The sequence below is a fragment of the Acipenser ruthenus genome, chromosome 8 (genome assembly GCF_902713425.1).
Source record: "Acipenser ruthenus chromosome 8, fAciRut3.2 maternal haplotype, whole genome shotgun sequence".
NCBI lineage: Eukaryota > Metazoa > Chordata > Actinopteri > Acipenseriformes > Acipenseridae > Acipenser > Acipenser ruthenus.
Genome location: NC_081196.1, coordinates 27,408,507 through 27,424,761, shown reverse-complemented (window position 1 = coordinate 27,424,761; position 16,255 = coordinate 27,408,507). Strand labels below are relative to the sequence as shown.

Sequence of the window (16,255 nt, the reverse complement as noted above, 5' to 3'; positions counted from 1 at the left end):
AAAATGTTGAGTGATTGATATATTCAGGGAATCTTTTCCTCCTTTGAACAGCTCTCCCAAAACTTTGGTCTGCCGAGAAGAGATTTTTTGTCGATACCTTCAAGTGCGACACTTTGTGTATAAACGACAGTTAATTTCCCGACAATCCCTCCTAAATCCCCTCTAGATTCTATTATAGTGTCAAGCCCTAATTCTAAAGGAAGTATGTCTCAGATTTATGGTAATATTTGCAGCAATATACTCTATCTCTCTATCTAAATGTAGGACACTGTGGGAAAAGGACCTTGGACTGGTCTTCTCAGATGATGAGCGGGACCTGTTCTTGCCTGAGTGTACTCCTCATCTATCTGTGCAAGACACGGCCTAATACAATTTAAGATTCTTCATAGACTTCATATGTCTAAAACCAAATTGGCTAAAATCTACCCTAAGATAGATCCAGCTTGTGATCAATGCCACCAGGCTCCAGCCTCCATGGTCCACATGTTTTGGACATGTCTAAGATTACATACTTTCTGGAGTTCTATTTTTCAAACCTTTACTGATGTCCTACAACAACCCTTAAAACCCTCTCCCGATATATCTCTCTTTGGTATTTCACCTCAAGATGTGACCATGTCCAAACTTCAATCTGATACCCTTGCTTTTAGCACCCTGTTAGCCAGGCGGCTTATGTTGTTGAACTGGAAGCAGTCTGCCCTGCCCAGCCACGCTCACTGGATCAGGGATATGATGCAACATTTAAAACTGGAAAAAATCAAACGTACTGTTCGAGGCTGTATGGATAATTTTCATGCTGCTTGGGATCCTTTTCTAGTATACTGGAAAAATCTGAAATCGCAACCCCCACCTTAGCTGGACTGCGGTGTACTATCTAGGCATGGTTGTACTGTACTACCCTTATATATATATATATATATATATATATATATATATACACTATTTCTTTATCTGTCTTATTATTGTTTATAATTCAATTTTGGTTGGTGGGATGGCGGGCGAGTGGGTGGGTGATTACCAATTCTCCTGTTATCTGTATATTGTTTTATTGATTGCTTAATTTTGCTCTTCTCAAAACCCAATAAACAGAGTTGAAAAAAAAAGAAATGCATGGTAGGGGCAGGAATATTGTAATCAGGGGTAAGGCTGTGATCTTGGCCCAGTGATTTTTAGTACATTTCACGGTTGAGTTGCGGAAAAAAAACTAAAATTCAACAGGTCACAGAAAGGTCACCAAATAATGTAGCTTTAGCTACATCAACATACACAAGAGCATTTAAATAGTACACCAAAACCAATAATATAAAGACTATTGCTTTTGACTGCTGACAAGTTTACAAAACTCAGTTAACACTAGAACTGCCACGGCAGTCATTTTGACGGTTTGAGGTTTTCAAATTTAAATTACAGTGCGTATCTGAAAGTTATGCGGTTGTCCGTTTATGACTTTTCCTAAATACATGTATTAAATACCCTGATGGCATTTGAAAGGCAGGATTGCGAAAATAAGGAAGTTATAATCCCGCCCACCTAGAACCGCCAATGCAGTCATTTTGACTGCCTTTTATAATACATGTTTTTATTTTGAATATAACCTACAATATTCTATTTTTTTATATACAAGCCTGTTGTTATCTCTACTGGACCTGCTGGCAGCCATCAATTCCTTCATTTTGTACAAGGAATGCACTGGGGAAAACATCAGTAGGAGAGATTTCATCTTGAAGCTAGCCACAGAGCTTCGGCAGAAACAATTTTATCAGAAAACTGCAAAGCAGCAGGCTGCTGCAGCTCAACCTGGATTCAGTGCTGTACCGACTAACACACGCAAGAGAAGACATATGTTACTTTTGTTTTAAATTAAAGGTGGAGTGCAATGACATAAAAAAGCCATTGTTGAGTGCAGCTAAACTTTCTATACATGTCCTGAAAGTTTCATTCACATTCGTTACTGTGACAGAAATACAATGATTCTTGGCTGTAAATCACCCTCCCGACCTGTGAGGGTGCTAAGCAGCGAGAACAGAGTTCCTTGGACGGTCTGGCCTGACATTTCTTTCCCTGGGTTCAAGGGAAGTCGGCCAGCCAGGAAGGGGGCGAGACTCAGTTGATATAACGCATTGACCCAGAAGGGAAACGATGTGGCAGCCGCAGATTGGAGAGGCGGTGAATAACATGAATGCTCATCTCAAGTTTGCCAAAAAGCACCTGGATGATCCTCAAGAGTTCTGGAACAATGTTCTATGGACAGATGAGTCAAAAGTGGAACTTTTTGGCCAACATGGGCCCCGTTATGTCTGGCGAAAACCAAACACTGCATTACACAGTAAGAACCTCATACCAACGGTCAAGCATGGTGGTGGTAGTGTCATGGTTTGGGGATGCTTTGCTGCATCAGGTCCTGGACGCCTTGCCATCATTGAAGGAACCATGAATTCTGCTCTGTATCAGAGAATTCTACAGGAGAATGTCAGGCCATCCGTCCATGAGCTGAAGCTGAAGCGCAGCTGGGTCATGCAGCAAGACAATGATCCGAAACACACAAGCAAGTCTACATCAGAATGGTTGAAGAACAAGAAATTTAAAGTTTTGGAATGGCCTAGTCAAAATCCAGACCTAAACCCCACAGAGATGTTTTGGTAGGACTTGAAACGAGCAGTTCAAAAACCCACAAATGTCACTGAGCTGAAGCAGTTCTGCATCGAGGAGTGGGCCAAAATTCCTCCATGGCGCTGTGAGAGACTAATCAATAACTACAGGAAGCATTTGGTTGCAGTTATTGCTGCTAAAGGTGGCGTAACCAGTTATTGAGTCTAATGTTCTTACATGTAAATGCTGTGTGCACAACCAAACAATTTACAGATACACGCAAATTTGTATTTTCCCTGCAAGACATACTGCATTTTTAAAGGAAATAAAGTCAGTGCCTAACCAAATGTGTTTTTACATCCATTTCCAAGAATTCACTAACTTTTGTTCAAATTCAAAATTTTCAAGATTTCTGTGACCTCTGTGACTAAATCATAGCCTTAATCATGGGTGATTTCAATATACACTGGGAAAATCCAGAGGGACGTGGTAACGTAGAATCTGAACTGATTGATGCAGTAAATGAGTGCTTCCTGACCCAGTGTGTCAAAAACCCAACAAGGGACAGAGCAATGTTAGATCTGGTGTTCAAACAACCAGGACATGCTGTGTGATGTAGAAGCAGTCGAGCCACTTGGGTCAAGTGATCATGACAGGATTCAATTAGAAATGATCTGGGATTCCAGGCAAAAGGCTAACTTTGAAGGGATAGAACTGGAACTGAGGGAAATAGACTGGGCAGGGAAATTGAAGATATGACAGTTGAAGTTGATTTAAAGTTATAATGCAAGACAAGCAGTCACCAAGATGGTTAAACAGATCAATAAAAATTAAAATTAGAAAAAAAGAGAGCTGTATATGACTTTGTGGCAATGTGCCCTGCCCTTGTGTGCGTTTCTGTGTTGTATGTTGCGTGCGTGTGTTAATGTTGGTGTATTGTAGTTGGTACACGGGATATAAATGGGTGAGTGCAGCACGAGTATTTAAATTGTATATTTGTATTTAGGCACGGGATTGCACATCACTGCACGTGCATTTAAAGTAATTAATATGTGAGCACGGGGTTGCACGTAATTAATTCACATGCTGGGATTCAAGTGAATAATTAATTAGTAATTGAATCCCAGCACAACAGTATATATAGGTGCACATTTCATTCACTCGGGGTTGGGTGTTCGTGAGTGGAGAACGGGTGAGAGAGAGAGGAGAAAGAAAGAAAGAAAGAAAGAAAGAAAGAAAGAAAGAAAGAAAGAAAGAAAGAAAGAAAGAAAGATCGTAACGTTTGTTTTTGCTTTACTCACCGTGTTTGTTCGTCCCTGTTTTACCTTTTTATTTTCTGTCTGTTAATTATTAAATGCTGAGCGCGACAACAGTCTCTGTTGTTTATTTCCTGGATCTGGTCTGACGCCACCCACTCCGGCCGTCTTTGTGACAGACTTACAGAGAAGAATATAGGAGTCTGCTTAAACAGGTAAAAAATGGATGTTAGGAGCCCAAATACTGGAATCTGGCAAATGTTGTGCCATTATTATACAGACCCATGTAATTACAGACCTATTAGTTTAACTTCCGTAACATGCACAATGATGGAAGCAATATTAAGAGGTAAGCTTGAAGACTATTTATACAGCAACAATATTATAGGGGATAACCAGCATGGGTTCAGAAGAGGAAGACCATGCTTGACTAACCTACTTGATTTTTTTGAGGATGTTACAGCTAATGTAGATGACGGCAACACAGGGGAGGACATGTAATTGAATACAGAACTGGTTAAAAAAAGAAAGCAGAGAGTAACTGTGAGTAAGGGGCTCCCGAGTGGCGCATCCAGTAAAGGCACTCCTCGCAGGATGTGCCCTATAGCCTGGAGATCGCTGGTTCGAATCCAGGCTATGTCACAGCTGACCGTGACCGAGAGTTCCTAGGGGGCGGTGCACAATTGGCTGAGCGCTGCCCGGGTAGGGAGGGCTTAGGTCGGCAGGGGAATCCACGGCTCACCGCGCATCAGCGACCCCTGTGGCCGATAGGGCGCCTGTGGCTCTGCAGCGGAGCTGCCAGATCTGTGTTGTCCTCCGGCACTATAGGTCTGGTAGCATTGCTGTGGATCTGCAGTGCGAAAAATGACGGCTTGGAAGGAGCACGTTTCGGAGGACGCGTGTTTCAGCCTCCGTTTCCTGAGTCGGCGGGGGGGTTGCGAGCGGTGAGCCGGGGATACAGATAATAATTGGGCATGCTAAATTGGGGTGAAAACCGGGGTAAAAATAATTGGCGACGACTAAATTTATAAAAAAAAACAAAAAAAAAAAAAAAAACTGTGAGAGGTGTACAATCGGATTTGGGGGAATGTACTTAGCAGGGTACCACAAGGGTCTGTACTTGGACACTTGCTGTTCGTCATTTATATAAATAACATCACTCCATGGATAACTGTCAAATATTGCAGTACACCGTGCAAATCAATGAATCGTCACATCCCTACTGACGAGCACTACTTAGTATCTTGTGATCCCCACTTACAATCTCATGAGCATCTTTGCATGCCTTCTAGCATCTTGTGAGCATTTGTGAGCGCTCTTTAAAAGCCCTGTAACTTTCATTTTTTTCTTGATCTTCTGTCCTTTGAACCCTCAGTAACTTTGTTCTTAAAATCCAAAACAATTATATTCTGACAGTTATTCCCATATCTGACCTAACAAGTAGGCTATAATGCGGACTGTACAGTAAATTACTTTGTATAAACATAAGTGTTATTGACACATAATAGTATTACCTAAATAGAACCACTGTAAAAACTACAGAGTTGAGTGAGGCATCATGGAAAGCCATGGAAATTCACTAATCTGAATCATGAAGTGTAAGAGAAATGACCTGCAACTTTGTTAAAGAACTGGGCTTTTCAAAATAAATTTCGTAGAACTAATAAAAAAAAATATATTCATTTATTGAAAGCCATTACACAGTTACTATGCTACATTATAAAGTCAATAGTCAGAAAAAGAGGTAATTATTTCCAACATCTGTTGAAGAAGAACACAGCAGATGATGGTCAAGACAAATTAGTTTGATTCATGTTTGAGAAAAGCACTTGTAGCGAACTATAACAAAGGAAATGGCTACAGAACAGTATCAATTAAGTATGGGAATACCAAAATCCACAATCAGAGCAATAATCAAGAAGTACCACAGAACAAATTCACCTGAAACACTTGAAAAAGTGGACGTCCAAAAAACATTATGGGCACAGCAGGTAGGAGAATCGCCAGAGCAGCTAAAAAAAAATCTAATATTAAAAGCCAAGGAATTAAAAAGAAAGATGTAGAAGCATCAAGCATAATACTACATGAAAGAACTGTACAAAGACACCTGAACACAGAAGAGCTGTATACACAGAGACCTCACTGCAAACCACTTAAAGAAAATTCATAAAACAAACTGTCTTAAAGAAGCTAAGAAACCTGAACAGGAGTGTGGCGGAGTGTATATGTGCGCTGTTTTATTATTATTTGTATTATTATTGTTTGCGGCGCAGATGTAAAGCTGCCGCCATTATTTGTTATTGTTTTGAATTTCTGATTTTAAAATCAGTGTGGAGTAGTGGTTAGGGCTCTGGACTCTTGACCGGAGGGTTGTGGGTTCAATCCCCAGTGGGGGACACTGCTGCTGTACCCTTGAGCAAGGTACTTTACCTAGATTGCTCCAGTAAAAACCCAACTGTATAAATGGGTAATTGTATGTAAAATAATGTGATATCTGTATAATGTGAAATAATGTATAATGTGATATCTTGTAACAGTTGTAAGTCGCCCTGGATAAGGGCGTCTGCTAAGAAAAATAATAATAATAATAATAATAAAACCTCGTGAGGATGCGTGACTGATCAGGTACTGATTATTTAGTTAGCTGACAGTCATGCATCTTTATTAAACTTGTGTAGACTATGGCCGAGGGGTAATAAGATAATTGCTAGCTAGTTAACCCCTCGGCCAGAATATAAAAGCCTGCAGCTTTCTTTGTTCAGGGAAGGGTGTTTGGAGTAAAGAACGAGAGTAGACAGTTGGTAAAAATAATATAATAATTGCTAAGCGTGCTGGTTTATACACCAGCACGATACTTATTTGTTATTTGCTTATTCGTTTGGCCAACACACCTTTTGTTTTGTGTCTTTTGTGTTTGTTTAAATCTTTTGTTTGTTTTATTATTTAATAAACAGGCTGAGCGCCATTGCACTTCAGTTTTGCCCCGCCATTCCTTGTGTTGAATCTGTGTTTTTGGGCTGACGTCACCCCTGCAAAGCCATCCTGTTCACAAACATTCTTCAACAAAATTCTCTGGTCTGATGAGTCTAAAATATAACTTTTGACCAAAAATGGACCGTAGTATGTTTGTAGAAAAAATGGAAAAGCCTTTAATGAAGAAAACCTTTTACCTACAGTTAAACATGGTGGTGGTTTGATCATGTGGATTTTAGCAGTTTAGGGACTAGAGACATTCATGTGATTGAAGATCAAATGAATGCAGCCATGTATCAAAACATTGCAATGCATACAAAAATAAAATAGCATTTACATTCCAAGACCATGTCACTTTAACATACTTTGCATAAAATATTTCTAAACAAAGATGTTAAAACAGGAGAAAACTTAATATGCTAAACTTAAATGACCAACAAAATAAATATATACCGTTCTGTACATATGAAACGTATCTATTTAATAAAAAGGAAGCAATTCAGTAAAACTTTAATTCTGGTGAAAGGTACATTACAATTTGCAGAAAAAAAATGTAAACTGGCAGAATTAGCATCCAAAGTCGTCAATGTGGGACGGCACACATCTGGAATATGATTGGCTAACAGACATGCTAATCCTAACGACAGAGGGGACAAGAATGCATCCGTCTCCTTCGAACGTACAGCGGTGACTGAGTGGAGAATTAGGATAGGACACCTGTCTCTGCATGAAGCTGTGTATTTACTATTATATTACATATGTATGAATACATTTTAAAAACGTATTTATTTCAAAATATTTTTTGATAAAATATGACAGCCCTCCATGCAGTGGCTTCTTGGTCTGCATCCAGGGAAATAGCAAGTGTTGTGTTGTAAAGCTCTAGATGTTCAGACACAGTAGATTCACTTTTTTTTCTTCCATCTTGTTTGTTGATTCTGTGTGGGCGTCTTCTCTTGGGAAAGCAGCTCCTGCTGGTAGTATACGTTACGAAGCAGAGTGGCAGAAGTTAAAAAAAAATGTATCTCTTCTGTGCTACCTTTGGTGTGAATACCTTGATTGAAAACAATAGCTTTTACTTTTTTTGTGGTGCGCCCTGGCGCCACATGGCACCAGTATGAACACCCCTTTGGTCGGGACACACATACGCGCTACACTGCGGTATTATACCGCTCTGATCTGTGCAGCACCATTCAGTAACATTGCCAGCGATATTGCCGGTAAAATGTTACCTGATAGCTGACGGCATTGTGCCGCATATGCGTGTCCCAACCTTTAGGATTGCAAAATGCTGCTATACATTGTGAACATTTTGAAAAATAATAATGATGATATTTCAGTTCTACATCCCTTCACTTTGAAATTTAACATTCTGCAGTGGTTCACATAAATGTAATGGATGCTTGTACGCTATTATTTTTTCCATAATTCGAAGATTCAGGACCCCATTCATGTGTGCGGCTATTTGTATCGTCACTGGCCTCTGAAATAAATTGATACAGACTTTTCTTAATTAACTTTGTTTTTTGAAATGGGATGGAAATTACAGGAAAAATGTAATAAAGCCATGTTACAAAACTTTGAATAGAGTATATAATGCTATAGAAAACAAACAAAACCAGGCCTTTCGACTTCCTTCACATTTAGGGAACTGTAATAGATAATAGAGATACTTAACAGATTTTTGTTTCTTTTTTTACTACAGCCCTCAACACAGCACAATTGCTTCCGTTCTGCTATTCTGAGGCTGATAAGCGTGCAGACATGGAAGATAATAGTCTTGTGCTGCTCACTGAGACCGGAAACCTACAGTTTTTATGCACGTATTGACCACAAGGAACAAGAAAAGCCCAAAATATGTGCTGTAAGCGACAAAAAAAAATTGTAAGCAACTGCCTGCAAACGGGCAAGCCCAATTACTGGCAACCATGTGAGCACAAACAAAAAGTAAGAGCAAGGATCAGACAGGATCCTAATAATGCTGTAAAATAAACAGCAAAATAATAAGGGACTTGTAGAAATGTTTTTAAAGTCATGGTTATTATTACTTTTAAAATGTTAAAAAGTTAAACAATACACAATTGGGCCTAACTTGCATTTTCCATTCATAAACCTACATTTGGCAGCATTTTAACACTAGTATGTGAGCACATTTTCACTGACAGTAAAAAGTTAATATTATTTGTTCATTTCGACAGAATACAGAATTGTGACAAACACATGCAGCAATGACATTATACACCCCTGCATGAGTCAGCTTCTGAATTAACTCTTCCCTTTTTCTCTGCAATCTCTGGCACTGCCTGGCAGCGACCTACAGTGTGCTCACTTGTGACAGTCTTCGAGTGATCATATGTCTACACATCCGGTCTGCCCTACAAAGGCTCTTTGCTATTATGTGGCTGTAAACAGCTGTCATTCCCTTTGTTGGCAGCAAATTCTAAGAGAGAATGATTTAAATACTGAACAACAGCATGAAGTTATTTAAGAGAATGATATTGTATGTCCTTTGATGTCTTTTGATCTGTTTAAATATTAAAGGCACACTACTTTACCAAGCTTAAAGAAAAGGTGTAATGCACATACTTACATTAGTATGTTGTGGCTATGCAACAGTCACCAAAGCAATGTTGGATGTGATCATTCAAACAAGTTATAGGAAACATCCTGTATAACTAGGCACTTGAGAAATTCATGGCTGAATCTGCACAAACGGATTCACCTGCAATTTGGTCCTAAACCTCAAGATGTCCGTATATTAACTGATTAATTTTTAATATGGTTAACCATACTGCAAACTGTATGACTGTGACTGGTGCAATAAATGCAGTGGCCAATTTGAAAACAGGGCTGTCATTTTGGATATAAGTACAGTTTACTGAAAATGATACATCTACTATTTCCAAAGAAAACATTAACCAAATAAAATTCACGTCTGCCTATTCAGCTTATTGAATAAAACCCCAAATAGGGCTCCTATGATGACACTTGCTGTAGGATTCACCATCATGCACATCACGTGTCAGGCACAAGCCACCACTCCACAGTTACCAGTTCAGACTCTCTGGCTAATAAACATAGACTGCGATGTAAAACTTGGATTGTAATTATTTTTATTGGGAACCAGATGACACAATTCTAGTTGTGTATGGTTCTTATTATTATTATGTATTTCTCAGCAGATGCCCTTATCCAGGGCGACTTACAATTGTTACAAGATATCACATTATACATTATTTCACATTATTTTTACATACAATTACCCATTTATACAGTTGGGTTTTTACTAGAGCAATCTAGGTAAAGTACCTTGCTCAAGGGTACAACAGCAGTGTCCCCCACTGGGGATTGAACCCACAACCCTCCAGTCAAGAGTCCAGAGCCCTAACCACTACTCCACACTGCTGGTTCTTGTGGTTGATCTCTCAAAATAATATAGTTCCAGAAACACAATGGAGTAGAAAGGCAGATATGGAAAGGCATGAAGGCTTAGTTATTGGAATTGCAGACAACACATTGATAAATCGAGCAGATCAAAATTTTGTTGATCATATCACTATACAGTATAAATAGTCACATTGTGTTATTTTGTGTCTTTTTGTCTTGATGGGCATACAAGTTAAATCGCCATGGACACAGCATACAGAATCTGGTCGAGGTGTCAATTAAAGTATATTTCAATTTTATTATTTAAATGTTTTTGTTTCAATAGAAAACCCTGTCCATTCGGTCTGCTGTACTGTTGCATGTCATAATGACTTGTCAGGCAATTCAACTGTGATCTAATACTCTGTAATACAGAAAAGGCCACTTTTTTTTAAAGTAACATTTTGCGTTCCTTCAAATAAACACCCATCCACAAAATACTTTACAAACGTAAACACACAAAAAAGTACTTGAAAAGGTTCACATACAACCTGTTCAAATTCAAAGGCAATCAAATCATTTGGGCTTTATTGTAGTATCTAAAGACCTAATCCCAGAATGGTGAATTCAAGGGTTGGTCACTTCATCTGTCAATTTGGCTTGTGCCTTTATTAGATTCTTCGCACATCTCAACAATTATGATCTAGATGAAGGACTTTATTCATTGAGAGGAAGAAAATACTAACCTGCTGTCTTCTACAGTGCTTTGAGATACTACTGTATAAAAGCACTATAAAAATGTAAGTAAGTAAGTAAGTAAGTAAGTAAGTAAGTAAGTAAGTAAATAAATAAATAAATAAATAAATAAATAAATAAATATTCTCAAGAATGTATTTTTGTTTTATCACAAAAATACATTCTAAAAACGAACTTCAGGAGCACTTATTCATCAGAAGCTAACAATCCTAAATAGACTAATCCTTCCTGAAAAATAAAAAGGCACAATATTCAAATGTTTCTTTTATTATTATTATTATTATTATTATTTATTTCTTAGCAGACGCCCTTATCCAGGGCGACTTACAATTGTTACAAGATATCACATTATTTTTTACATACAATTACCCATTTATACAGTTGGGTTTTTACTGGAGCAATCTAGGTAAAGTACCTTGCTCAAGGGTACAGCAGCAGTGTCCCCTACCAGGGATTGAACCCACGACCCTCCGGTTAAGAGTCCAGAGCCCTAACCACTACTCCACACTGCTGCCCTTTTATACTACAAGATACATTTTAAACCCTGGGTTTAATCATGAGACCAATGTACGAGTTACTTAATTTTACAGTGTGTGTTCCATTTTTATTTGTTTTAGTTGGAAAAAACAATTTAACATAATGTGTATTTTTATGCGGAACATGGCATTTTCCTTGATGGGATTTTGTAATAAGTTGCTACATTTTAGTTGCATTTCCTTTTTTAATATTAAAAGGAAATTAGTTTTACTCCCTGATGTTCAAGTGTCAAAATGTGTTGTTTAAAATCTTTCTACTTGATTTGGTCACCTAACAGTGTCATAGTTTTACTTCTGATAAAGAAAGTGGATAGAGGCAAGAGCTTCTACAAAAACATAATGTTTTGATCTGGTTAGTAAATTCACAACCACAAACCATTTAAATCATCATGGTCATGAAGTATTTAAAAACATTGTTTTAGAATGGTGACACATCATATCATTCAAATGATGCTGAAATCAATGACTGTAACGTTACCCTTTCAAGAATGCACACGTTCGATGAGTACAAGATTTTTATGATTTCCATTACATCAGAGTAGGTGTTAAAACTTCATGTTGATATTGGACTTAGCTCTCGCCAAGATAAGCACCAACTAAGACACAGCTTATTTTACTGTAAACTAATGTGATCCATCTGCGTTTCTTTCCATCTGATGATGTAGATATCCTTCTGCCTGGTTGATGGCTGAAGTGTAAAGCTGGCTCCAGGGATCAACCACAGTGCGGCCTCCCTAGCACATCAGCATGACAACCGTCTGGACTGAGCTGAGTAGGGTACTTCTCTGGGGTCTTCAAGTGGGCACCTTCCATCCTTGGTGTTTCGTCGACGAACCCATGACACCTTAAGAGGGCTCGACAGTGATTATGGCATCCCAGCATCACCCCCTCCGTCCCCCACTCAGCTAAGCCTAGCTTACTTACCTTCCTTTACATCAATGTTTTTTTTTTTATTTCTACTGTGCTTGAGGTCCCCAACCAAAGCCAGTTGCTGCTCCTCTCTGCTGCTTCAGATAAGTCCTTCACTATGCGTCGCAACTCTTGACCACTGAATCCAATGTCTCTAGAAACCGGGTTGTGGAGTGTGGCACAAATCCTTGACAAACCACCTCCACTGGTTAAACCTGGAATTTCCATCCTCGCTGTTCTGCTTCAGCAGCTATTTGAGCGTACTGAAGTTTCTTCCTCTCGTACGCCTCATCCACAGTATCCTCCCATAGCACTGTTAACTCTACCAGCTGAACAAGGCGTGCTGATCCAGACCACAAGACAATATCAGGTCGAAGGTTAATGGTGGCAATTTCAGGTGGGAAAATAAGCCGTTGTCCAACATCTGCCAGCATTTTCCAGTCTCTAGCAGCTTCTAGTTATCCTTGATGAATTTTGGTTTTAATACCTTTTCTTGGAGGTTGATCCCCTGGACGGAGGAATGTTGTTCTTCATGTGTCATATATTGCTGGCATTTGTGGCAACCTGTTGGTCATGCTGCACTTGTCTTCCAATGCTAAGGCCAAACATCGCAGCACCTAGTCAACCGTCCTTGGCTAAGACCCACCTTACTTCCTGCCAAAATGTGTCAATGTAGCTGGCGATGAACACAAAGGACACCACGGATCCTCTCCTACCCATAGATTAAGGTTTTGTGGTGATGGGAGAACATCATATGTTGACCTGATGAGGAAACTGATCCTGCTCTGTTCCATTGTTGACAGATCTCGCCAGCTGATCGTTGTTCCACACTCTCCCATCTCGTCCATTCTCCCTCCTTGGCCTGGGAAACTGCCTTTACAAAACCTCATCCTCTCCTCCTGCTTTTGCACCTCATTGACTACCAGCTTCCTCCGTTGAGCTGGGGCTGCTTTGTGCCATGCAGGAGGAGCTGAACTGAGACCAAGGCCTTCTCTTCCATGCTGTACTTGCCCCATGAGATCAATGATATTAAGGGCAGCCTTTGCATCTTCCACACTTCCTTTGCCGCCCACTTTCTTCCAGTTTTCAACACAGGTGCTGCCTCCCTCACACGTTCGTCATGTGACTCTACCAATGTCATTTCCAATCGAACCTTGGCACACTTAAGCTCCTCGGTTAGAGCTGAGACTGGCAGCTGCAGTATCCCTTTACCATACAGTCCCACTCTGCTGAAGCAGCGTGAAACTCCTAACCATTTCCTGACGTATGAACTGATTAATGCTTCCAGCTTCTCTATTGTTGTCAAGGAAAACTCGTACACAGTCAGTGGCCACAGCAGCCTTGGCAGTAGACCAAACTGAAAGTACCAGAGTTTTAAGTTTGCCCGGTAAAGCGCTGCTGTTTATGCTCTTCAACCCTTGCACTGCTTGTTGTCTCACTTCTCCCACACTAACTGTGTCCTTTAGGTCCCCATCACACCATCTCCCAAGACTTTTCACAGGATTCTCAGACACTGTTGGTATTGCCTCACCATTAATTTAGAACCTCTTATCCACTACTTTACCTTTAATTATAGAGATGCTCCTTGACTTAGTGGGCTTGAATTGCATTTGTGCCGATTCAATGTTATTGGTTAATTTGCCCAATAACCGATTAGCGCAGGCTACTGCTGTAGTCATGATTGTCATGTCATCCATGTATGTACTGCCATGGTAAAAGCCAGTGGAGAAATGGTGCATCCTGCCATTATTCCAATTTCTAGACATTGCCATGTAGTGGTGAATTCTGAAGTTGAAAAACAAAATTGCAAATCTCCGAGCTTTCACTAAGTTTGTTATTGTCTACGGTACACTGAAAAAATCAAATGCTGCCCAAAGCTCATGTGGTACTGAACCGCATGCATTAGTTACATCCAGGAATGTCACATGGAGCTCCTTCTTCTCCTTTTTAGCTGTTTAAATTTGCTAACTGTTGCCACTTTGCTCCAGCCACAGACACAAACCTGGAGCTCCATGTCTTTGCTTACTGCAAATCTTGAGCTAGTCCTTTGCAAAGTACTCTCCGTTCTCATGTCCGTTTCCTTTCCTAAGTCGTTAGCCATTTTAATGATAGATTTTGAAAATCATAATGAAATGAAATTGTGTGATGATGTTGTTTGATGTACCTTCACCGGATCCACAGGTGACCACTACCACCCACTCCTGTCACCAGAGCCATACCATTTCTTCAGACTCTATTTTAAGGTTCTGAAAGGCATGATGCAAACATTGGTATACAGTTAAAAAAAAAACAATTTAAAAAATGCTGCTTAATGAAGTTCGTAAAATATATGGGTAGACTCTTCCAGTCCATTCCATTGCAGGACTTTATTCCAAACAGTTCTTTAATTATTTATTTGATCCTGCTGAAGAGTATCCAGCACCAACACCAACTCAAACCTAATTGATGAAACACAGTAGTTAACACATTTGAAGACCTTCTTGCTACAAGACAACGCTTTTTTCAATTGATTGTGAGCTACATAGCATGCTGGTCAGTACCCATCTTAATAAACTGACATGCTTCAGAAAATGAGAAATTCAACCACCACAAACAAAATAATGAAATAACATAATAACCCTTAAAATTACCATGTACATACTAGATCCATCTTCCTTTAAGAAGATACAACACTTACCTTCATCTTGCATTGTAACATACTACAGTAGTGTAGAAGAAATACATTGGCCCTACAGTATATACAGGACCAAACTTTATGGGGAATCAATAGCATAGCTAGAACCGTTCACATTGGAATCCTACAAATATTTAAAAATTAAAGTCAAGGTCAACTACTACATGGTAGATACCTTCATCGAGAGGGCACCATCGCTATTAGAATACTATTTTTCTCATTATTTTCTTTCAAAAAAACACTCTAAAACTGACATTGACCTTGTACTTATAATGATTTGTCGGGTATCCTTCCAGTGAGAAAAGTTTTAGGAAAATAGTCCCAAAAATGTTCATAAAGGATAACACACATAATTAGAGAAAAAAAAAATACTTTATTAAACCAATAACTTTTGTACTTGTCAGAGCCACTTATAGTTTATCTACAGTGCCAGATATCTGAATAGAGTAATAGTACTGAACTGTCCTTGTCTCGGTTTGTTGTTTTTGAAAGATGCCGTCTTACCTCCAGTCGAGCTGACAGGCTGTAATTGGCTGACTCGGCAGTTGCAGGTATGGGAATGGTTTCTTTTGTCGGTGCAAAATATTGGTGGGCTGGTTTTGGTAGATAATAAAATAAATGTGGACCAATTGTGTCTGTTTAGTATGTACTGTCCAATAGATGAAAAATGAAAAAGCTGCTACTTGCGCAGATTGATTTTAAATTTGATTCACAGGTCACAGGTAATGTTCCAGTGGGCATCTAATGCGTATTAATGCACGCTATAGCTGGAAGCTGATTGGTTGGTGATACTGAATCATTTTTCTAATGTATGGTAGTTAACCACATTGGAAAGGTAAGAGTTTGTCGCTTACATACAAGGTCATCTACCAAGCTAATGCAGATAATCAAAAGGTTATACAGACAAAGCATAAAGAGAAAGTGAACTGCAGGGTCTTCTGATGGAAAGGCTGGGTTGCCTGCCTTTTCTCATATGTGCAGTGTTACTCCCTTGCTTCAGCTGGGTCAAAAACTGTTATGTATTTCACAGGGCATAGGCATTAGCCAAAACATTAGTCAGCTTAACTAACAAAGCCCTGGGAATATTAATTTCAATGGAGTTTAGTACTTGGCCTTCATTGTAAAATCAGTATCCTTCTGTAAAATATGTGACTAAAGTTTCTTTCAAATTATGCATGTTAGATTTTGGCTCATTC

The 16,255-nt window shown here is 39.2% G+C and overlaps 1 protein-coding gene across 1 annotated transcript in view; it reads right to left on the bottom strand.

Moving 5' to 3' along the window:
• The window catches only part of cryl1 (crystallin, lambda 1), a 117,262-nt gene that overhangs the window by 73,910 nt on the left and 27,097 nt on the right, over positions 1-16,255 (bottom strand). The gene's annotated exons all lie outside the window — the stretch shown is intronic.